The sequence below is a fragment of the Struthio camelus genome, chromosome 3 (genome assembly GCF_040807025.1).
Source record: "Struthio camelus isolate bStrCam1 chromosome 3, bStrCam1.hap1, whole genome shotgun sequence".
Taxonomy (NCBI): Eukaryota; Metazoa; Chordata; class Aves; order Struthioniformes; family Struthionidae; genus Struthio; species Struthio camelus.
The window spans coordinates 125,761,158-125,770,343 of record NC_090944.1 but is presented as its reverse complement, the minus strand read 5'-3'; positions in this window follow the sequence as shown (position 1 = coordinate 125,770,343).

Below are 9,186 nucleotides of genomic sequence, written 5' to 3'. Positions count from 1 at the left end.
TGTTACATGTTAGGAGATTATCCCTGAACCAGACAGCCGTAAATTTGCCTCAGTGCTGGGAGGTCAAAGTAAATCCAAGACGCTCCACAGTCTTTGCCTTTATGGGCTAATTTTTAGTAGAATTACGGAAAACTGATTTCCCTCATAGTAGGATGTCACCGGTAGCTAATGTTTGGTGCGCTTAGCAAATGTGAGACTATTCCTCTCTTCTTGTGCCAGCTTTGCTATTCCACGGCAGAGCACGTGAGCTGGCGCCAGCTGAGCAGGTTTCTCCACAGAGTGCAACGTGGTATCTTGGAGAGGTACCAGCTGGAGGCTTGAAAGCGGGATGTCTCTGTTAGTGCTACACCTAGCCAAGGTGTAGCTGAGGCCCAGCCCTGCACTGGCACAGCTCTGCAGCGTGGTTTCCGTTAGTCTGGGGTCTCTGCGCTGAGAGCCACTGGCAAGTGCAGATTTGCTTTTAGTGGCTCTGCTTGCATCCCCTGTAGCAGGAGAATGTGAAGAATGGACCGGTCACGGTTCTCCACGTCTCTGTGGAGAACGGACCTGTCGTGTTGTACTGACTCCTTTGTTTCACACTGCTTCCAAACTGTAGTTCTAAACACAGTAAGAAACCGTTAGTGCTACACTATTGCATCAGTGAATGCTGGAGGAGTGATATGCAAGCCGGGGACAATCTGAGTGCCTGATCAGGTATAGGAAGAGGAGTATCTGTGAGACAATATATTAGAAAACGGAGGTTCCCATTATGAGAGAGGACTCAGGAAAACCTGGTCTAGGGAAGAAGTTTATTGGCAATAGCAAAAGACAAAATATTTTTCCAGAAGCAAACTTGGAATTGGTAGAGATGGCTATTTGAACTAGAGAGTGGAATCCAAGACGTAGTCATCAAGTAAAAAATATAAATCTACCTGGAGCTACCTGTCCAGGCAACCACAGGGCCCTGAGCGCATCCTTGCCCTCCTGGCGGTTTGGCTGCAGGGGTTCAGGGCCTGCTCAGTGATGGTGCAGCCGAGGGCGGCTCCCTTCCCATGGCGACCGTGGGCAGCGCTCCCGGGCAGCGTGGCAGGGAGGTCAACGCCAGCGCCCAGCCCCAGCCCGCGGGAGCTGCTTTCCGCCGAGGCTCCCGCCCTCGGCCCCTGCCTGCGCTATGGCCCCCGCTGCGTTGCAGCCAGGCCTGTGCTGGGCCCTCAGATCCGCACCTGCAGCCCGACCCGTGGGCTTGCACCCTTGAAGCCGCGTTGGCCCTCTCGGCTCCCAGCTCCCCGTTCCTGCAGGGAACAGCTGGCCCTCACAGGCAGCCAGTATGACTTACATCTCATATTTCTAACACTTTAAATAATTGCTCACAAATTCTATAAATCAAGCAGTATTTTCCAAATGATTATGACAAAGAGTTCCCAATAGTTTATGCGTTTGAGAAAAACACTAGCTTAATTCACAGATAGGATGAAGATGCTAAGTTCAGCTATTAAATTATTCATTTATTTCTTGTAACAACTGATTCTGCATAGCAAAGAAAACACAGAAGAGATTCAAGTCCCAAAGAGGCAGCCTCGACCCAGCAACAATGGTCTTCACTAGGCAATGTAGTCCTAGAAACTTTTTGTATGACAAATCAATTATTTAAATCAAGCTAGTGAATGTTTAACGGCATAAAGCACCAACCCACTCATTGCTATTGTACAGTAAACCATTAAAATGTTCATAGAAGGTTAATTAGTCCCACTTAAGCAAATAAGCTATTTTACTCTCCTGGCATTCGTAGGTAAAAGACTGTAGGTCCTTCCTCCCTAGGTACTGCTGAGTGAAACACGGGAGCTTCCTCCAGCCTGTACTGTCTTTGGAAAGAGTTTCCATTTACCTAGTAGCTGCCAGCAGAGGAAGGAGCCCTGCTTTATAAGATGTGGCCTAATGTATTGTTTGCTAGAGCCAGGTTGCTAAATATTTTATTATCTCAGATGAACATATCTGAACAGCTAGGCCTGGCACTGTATTGTGGGCTCAGAAATGTAAGTCATTCACTATGGAAATATCGTTATCGGCTTCCCAGGAATGGCTACGTTCAATAAAACAGGCGTGAGCAACCTTCCTGACCCTCACGGGAGCGTACCAGCCCACAGGTCCCCCGGCTGAGGAACTGCGCTTCTCAGGCTTTTCACTGGGAGAGGGGAAAGTGCAATGACTGAAAGGAAAGGCTACGTGTATCTTTGGGAAGGTCATCAGAGTAATGCAAGGCTTAAGTTCCCCAAGGTCTGGCAGTTAAACTGCATTTGTGAGTAGTAACTGGATTTATCTTTTCCAGAACATGACAGTTCGATTCCTTCCTTTGCTGTCTTCATTTTACATTCATGAGAGTTTACTGGATGGAGCAGCCTAGGATCAGAAGTAAGACAGCAGTCAAGTGCTTTTACTTTAAATTACAGGCTCGCTCTTTGTCTCTCTAGATTTACGCTGCCTTTCCTTAAAGAGTGGATACAAGCAGTTTCGTTAGGAGGGGATTCTGTGCTGTGAAACCAGCTGCAGAGGCACTGTTACATCATGGTGGACTCCCAGCACTGCTGATAACACAAAGGAAAAAAAAAATGTGTTTTGTGCCTATGTCTCTACATTGCTCTGGCTGATATAGGCTGGAGTAAAGAGTATATAAAAATGTATTTTTTTCTCCCCTCTTAGTTCTGTTGATCCCTGTCTTTTTAAAGAAATTGAAATTTTTTCATTTTGGAAGACTGGGTTGGAAAACATCTCTGTCACAAGGAGCACAGTATACTTGCCAGCGCTTTGCCAATGATCCACCACCAAGTTGCTTCACGTGGTGGCCTATTGGTCTTCTTGAAATCTTGCAGCTCAGAGTGACCCTACTGCACGTGACAAAGAGCAGATCTTCTCAGTAGCTCTTCAGATGTTCAGAGCGCATCAGCCTCAAAGATCATGCACCAACCCCTTGTGCATGTGCAAGAAATTGTTTTTGGACCTGCTGATACTGGCAGCTCTGGGATAACAAATTGTATAATGTCACCACAGGACTCATTGAGAGCAATTTCTATTAAGTCATTTAAATCTACCTTTTTTTATTGGTAGATGTTAACTCACATGTCCTACAAATCCTGGGGAGAGGAATAAGCCCAAACAAGATTTTATGCTTCTACTTTTCAGTTCAGGCAGAGAGCACTTTGAATTCACTTCTGTAAGACCTCTACCACAGGCTCCCCCAGATTTAATAGCTTCAGTTTTTCTACTAAGTAACAAAAGCAAAAAAATGGAGGAAAAAAAGAAAGAGAAAGGTAACCTCTCAGGTAGCAACTAGTATGCAATTTGGGTAGGTACCTGAAAATAGCCGCAATCCAAACTTATTTTTCCTCCAAGGTCTCCTTTAAAACTTGGTCTAATCTTGCCTTGCACACAGGAACAAACAGTGCTGTGTTTCACATCCTGTTGGACAGCTCTGAAAGACTGCAGTTGCAGTCCTGAGAATGTGTCTCAGTCCCTCCTGGGACCTCTCTCCAGCAGGGTGGATAATTTCAACTAGTTGTCATTGCTTTGCAGGTAGCCCTGTTCACAATGGTGATGCCTTGCAATTTATGTAGTAATTTATGGTGACATTTACACTGACTCCTCTAAATTAGTACAAGAGCTGCAGGCTGACAGTTAATCGGCTGTAGGGTCTGGAAATACCTTTTCAGCAGTGTCAGTAAACACAGCCGAAACCAGGTTTACTGACAGAGTGCTAGAGCGAGTCCTGAGGACTAATACACATGTCCACAATACACGAGTCCATATTCACTTAATATTCCCATTCTGAGAGACAGCAAACGTCCCTTAGCACAGATACAGTTAGACCAGATACGAGTGATCATAAAAGAACAGTTCGGTTCAGTATAATAAAACAAGCTATAACACTTTCATATATCTTACGCTGATACGATTGCATCTGTAGCCGTATAACTCTGTAAACAACCACGCCTTTTACAGGCACGTGAGCTGAAAGAAGCAGTACAGCACTGCCAGCAAGAAGTCTTTGCTAAGTAAGATACGGCCGGGAATTTGAGCACTTCCTGAATTTAACCAGCTCCTCTAATACGCTGATTTTACAGAAGAGAGGACATGGAAATTGATGCAATTAGCAATTGCATCTTTGGCTATCTGCCCAGAAAAAACCTGTGAACCAACAGCCAGAGCGATGATTTCTGCCCGCGAGGTGCTGAGCAGCCAGCGCCGCTGTTCAAACACCCCTCGCGCGCAGAGGTGCGGTGCCTCGGCAGGGGTCGGCCCCCGCTTGCACACGCGTCCCCCCGAGAGCCCCGCGGAGCAGCGGGCCTGAGCACCCTTATGCCGCCGGGCTTGGCGTCCCCTGTGCTTTGCTATACACCAGCTTCTTCCTCCTGCCTCGTTTCCTCTCGGGTTTATTTTAAAATGAACTGTATCTGCCCGTGTGCCTTCCAGGGGCCCAGTAAATAATGGGCTGAGAGGTGATTTCATTGCAAAGCTGTTTACTTACCACCCCCCTGCAGTCTCTTGGGAAGAGCAGGGCTGTGTGTGCAAGACGTGGTGCTATTCATGTCCCCCCTTCTGCTCAGCCAACAGGATAACCTACCTTTCAGAAGTAGGCATGAAACCTGCCTTTCTTCATCCAAATATCAGATGCATGCTTTTCAGTGGAGAAAGCCCAGCTGGTTCCCAGCTGCTCAGCTGTGGCTCTCTTAGTGATGGTGGTGGTTGTTTTTTTTTCTAGCTTTGGGTTAAATCGAGAGTGAGGTTTCATGAACTGGCCGCTGTTGGAAGGAGCCGCCCCATCTCCTCCTGGCCACACCACTCCCCGCGCAGTCCCACCTACACCTCTGGGCCAGCTCCGGTGCTTGCCCGGCCTCTCAGCCGTCCCTTTCCTTGTGTTAAACAGGCAGAAAGTTATTCACTGCCAGCTTTCTGCCGGCTTCGAGAGCAGGCCTGGTTCAGCGAGGGGCCAGGCAAGCGCTGGTGGCAGCAGGGACGGAGGACGGGGCAGGTTGGCCTTTGGGGGGCAGCTTGCCGTTGGGGCTGCGAGCTGAGGCCAAAGAGGCATGCTTGCACTCCCCCTCTCCGCGCCCAGCTGCGCTCTCTGCCCTTTTCCGTGTGCCGAATCTGGTGATGGAGTGGCTTCAGGGTGAGCCGATTCAGCTGGCTGACCTGGCAGAAAACTATTCGTTTTTACGGCACGGTTAGTTTTCCGCCTTATCAGCCAGATGAACAGATTGGCCCTGCGGCCACACAGCCACGAGACGCAATGTAAGGAAAGCAGTGTGAATGGGAGGCAAGGACAGCAACTGGCTGTGGATCAGCGCAGCCGTAATACCAAACTGCACCCTAGAAGCAGCTACGCCAATCCGGCTGCCCTGCTCTTACTGGGACAGGGAGATCCCTAGATAGTTTGCTTTCCTCCTCCTTATCTGCTCCAATGAACGTATCTTCTGTGCAGGAAGTGTATTTTTATCTCCCTTATTCTGTGCTAGAAGTGAACTTTAGAAATGCACTACAGCAGGCAATTTCAACCTCCTCGGATCTGTGGGTGGCTAGAGGAGAGGCAGATCCCGCACGGAGGGAGGGACGACATCCATTCCCTTCCATTCCCTTAGGGCTTTTCTGGGCCTCGGTAGTTGTTCACCGAGGCAACAACCACAGATTGAAATCAAGTGCACAGAAGAACTGCTGGGAATCACACGAATCCCATCAACTGGCAATAGCGTCTGACATAATTTTCTCCTCTTGTTTTTTTTTCTCTCTCATCAAGACAATATAATCAGAGTAGATTGTGGGCAGCAAGGCTGGTGAACAGAGATGGAAGCTTTTGAGTTAAAGCTTCCGCACTCCAGTTTCTTAATGGTCAGCCCTGGACAAATTCCTGAGACAGGACTTCCCATTCCCTCTATCTGTGAGTAGGATATCCTCAAGGGAGATGAGCAATAACATCTTTTCTGACAAAAGCCGCGCCAGGTCTTTTGTTGCGAGGCAGCGTTACAAATCTAGGGTTGCGTACAGGCTGCGTTAGTTACTGTGCTTTTTCTTGCCTTGCCGATGTCCCTCTGAGAGGCTGTGGCTCCTCTTCCCAAAATACAGAAGGCTGTATTTTGATAAGATGGGGTTTCAGTGGCCATACTGGCTTTTAGTGAGAATACAGCCTCCCTCCTTTTTCCCACTCTTTTCTTTCTTTCTTTCTTTTTTTTTTTTTTGACTGGCTCTATTCCCAGATCCGGTTCACAGCCCAGCCCCATAAACAACGGAGACAGTGCAACTGCCAGGGTGAAGGGCTGCACAGAGGGGAGTGTGAATGAGTGAAATGGCAAAGGAAGTGGCAGACAGCCTCTCCGGAAAATGCCAAACTCTCATTTTTCACCAAGCCAGAGCCTGAGACTAGCACATCTAGTACAGTTGTAATCTGAACCAGCACCTCTGGCTCAAAATTTATTTTCATACCTTCTGGTCCATGTCTTGCTCATGCTTGAGAGGAGTCACTGCTGAACAGTTCATCTATATTTCCTCTTAAATATAGAGAGACGTTAATCCTCTTTTCCTGTCATATACTTTTCCGCAGGATAATGAAATCTTTGAAGGAGGAGGGGAAGGACATACTAACGTATAATTTCATGTAGTCATGGAGCCGTCCACTGGGGATCTCATCATGGAGCGCAAGTAAAACCAGGGGCTGGGCTTGCTGGCGTATGAGGGAGTTTCATCAGGGAAAAATGGCAAGAAGTAGATGAGAAGTTCTCAAAGGAGAAGCTTAACCAAGGTGATTACATCTCACTACCCAGATATCTGCCCTGTATTCCCAGAAGAGAAGTAGCTGAAAGCCTCACTCAGTGGTGACACACAGCTACATAACAGTCCTAAAATAGCAGAGGTTAACAATAATCAAAATGTCAGCATTAGGCCACGGAGATAAAACACTGTCATGATGAAAGGAGCAATTCTCTCGTTTCCTTCTGTCTGCAGCATCTGTATTAGCTGGCCTACACTTAAAGAGCCTTATTAGTGTAATTATGTCAGTTAAGAGCTGGACGTTTTGCTGACAAGGTTATGCTGATAAAAGCCCTCGTGTAGATGCAGTTGTACTGACACAGGCAGGAAGATTGCATCTCTTTAACCTCACTGAGATACCCCAAGCAAGAAATTCTTCCTGTTACAGACAAGCCCTTATGCTCAACAACAAGCAAATGTCAAATCTCCTTTTGTGTGTTGCTTTTACTGCAAGATTAGTAGAGTGCCCGTCATTGTAATAGCTGAGTAGCCTTTATATAACAGCAAAACAATGTTATTTTTCAGTGAAAGAACATGCTCTGAGACTGGCAACAGGACTGGAAATTTCTTCCCAGAACAAACCCGGATGAGGAAAGCCTTTGCCAGATGGAGTCCAAAACATTAGTCTGCGCTCAGCACCTCCAAGTAACCTGCTAGCCAGGACAGACAGACAGACAGATGGCTCTTGCCAATCCTCTCTATTCAAAAAGAGGGCAGTAGCATTCTTTGCTGGTTGAACCTTATCACTGTGGTGTGAAATGCCCCGTTGAGGTCAGGTCGGTGGGTATTCCCTCCTCATGACAATTTGCATGTGAAATGTAATTATCTCACTGCTCATCATTATAACAGAATAACCCGGTGCCCAGGCTTTACTGATCACATCAGCAAGGTTCTGGGCCTGATTAGGACTCCCAAGTCCCACAGGAATAAATAAGAGTATCCACTATGATGGATTTGATGAAAAGAATATCATACGCTTAGAGGCAAGTAATTAACGCACAACTAAATATGTAATCATTTTGATCTTTCAGCAGTCATCTAGGAGTCGAGAGAAAAAAAAAATGAGGAGGACTGAAAAGTCTTGACGGTCCAGAGAAGAAATTTTCTCTAGCGCCAATGGAGAGAAAGAAGATGTCAGCTTCAGCAATACATTATTTGCAAAAAGAGCCAAGTTTTCAAAGAATTTTCCTTTTTTTAAAAGAAAAGCTTGTTTTCCTAAACTGGTAAAGCATATTAATGGAAAAGCATCTGCTTTGGAAAAAAAACATTTTTTTTTCCCAGTGGCACATTGCAAGAACTTGCCTTCTAAGGCCTTGAGGGAGTTGGTCTGACACCTTAAAGCTCCAGGACCCTACACAGCAGCAGTGACAGATTAAATAAATTACTTGGTCACTGTGGAAAACCATAGCCATGGAATCGGAATACCAGGAGCCTAAGGTTTCTAGGTCTGTTGTGTGAGACAGCTTCATCTTGTCACTAGTGTAGAATTGCAGAATCACTTTCTTTTCTTCTCTGAACAAATGGGCTCGTAGCCAATGGTTTACTGCTCTGACTTCTAGAAGTGTAGAAGCCACTTATTTGTCACGAAGGCTCAGACAGAGGTAGACAAAAGCTTTGCAAAAACAGCTTCAGCCATCCCTATTTAGAAAGGAGACTAAAGAACTTAGTTATCACAGCATAAAGTAAACTCCTAAATAATCTGTAGATGATTCGAGGATGAATAGAGGTGCTGGCTGGGAAGTTATTAAATGGTCAGGGATTGCCAGCATCCTGTCTCCTAGGTGCTATTAAAAAACCCACAACCTTAAATTCCACAGCAACTCAGCTCCCGCTGTGATACCATTATATATACATGGCTGGACACAAGAAATGTGCCAGTTCTTATCTGACAGCACGTTGTTACAGTCTGTTGACACAACTCACTCTTCTTGAGCATGAGTTTGTTTAAATAACTGTATAGTGTGTTTGCATGTGTATTTGTACATACAAGAAACTAGTTCCCTCAGTTGGCCCCTGATTCTGCTCATCTTACACTGAGCAGCTGCTCCAGGCGCAGTTTGTTTCCACGCCGAGACCCAGGGGGCTGACTCCCACGAGGTTCACTAGCATGTGTCGTGCCTTCAGGTTGGGTCTTGTTGGTCTCTAGGAATTTATCTGCGATCTGAGCCTGGGATGAGTTTGCAACACGGACAGCTGATTTAAAAAAAAAAAACCCCAAAAACAAAAACCCAACCTATTGCTGCCTCTCTACTTGTAGGAGAAGCATGTCTGATTTTGGTGCACTGGGAGAAAGGGATAGTCACTTTTTTGGCTGAGCAGTTTCCAGAGCAAAGCAACTGAAGGATCATGGCATCTCACAGTGCTACCTGCCTGCTCACACAAGTGAGGTACAAGGCACCACTCATACTTGTGGAC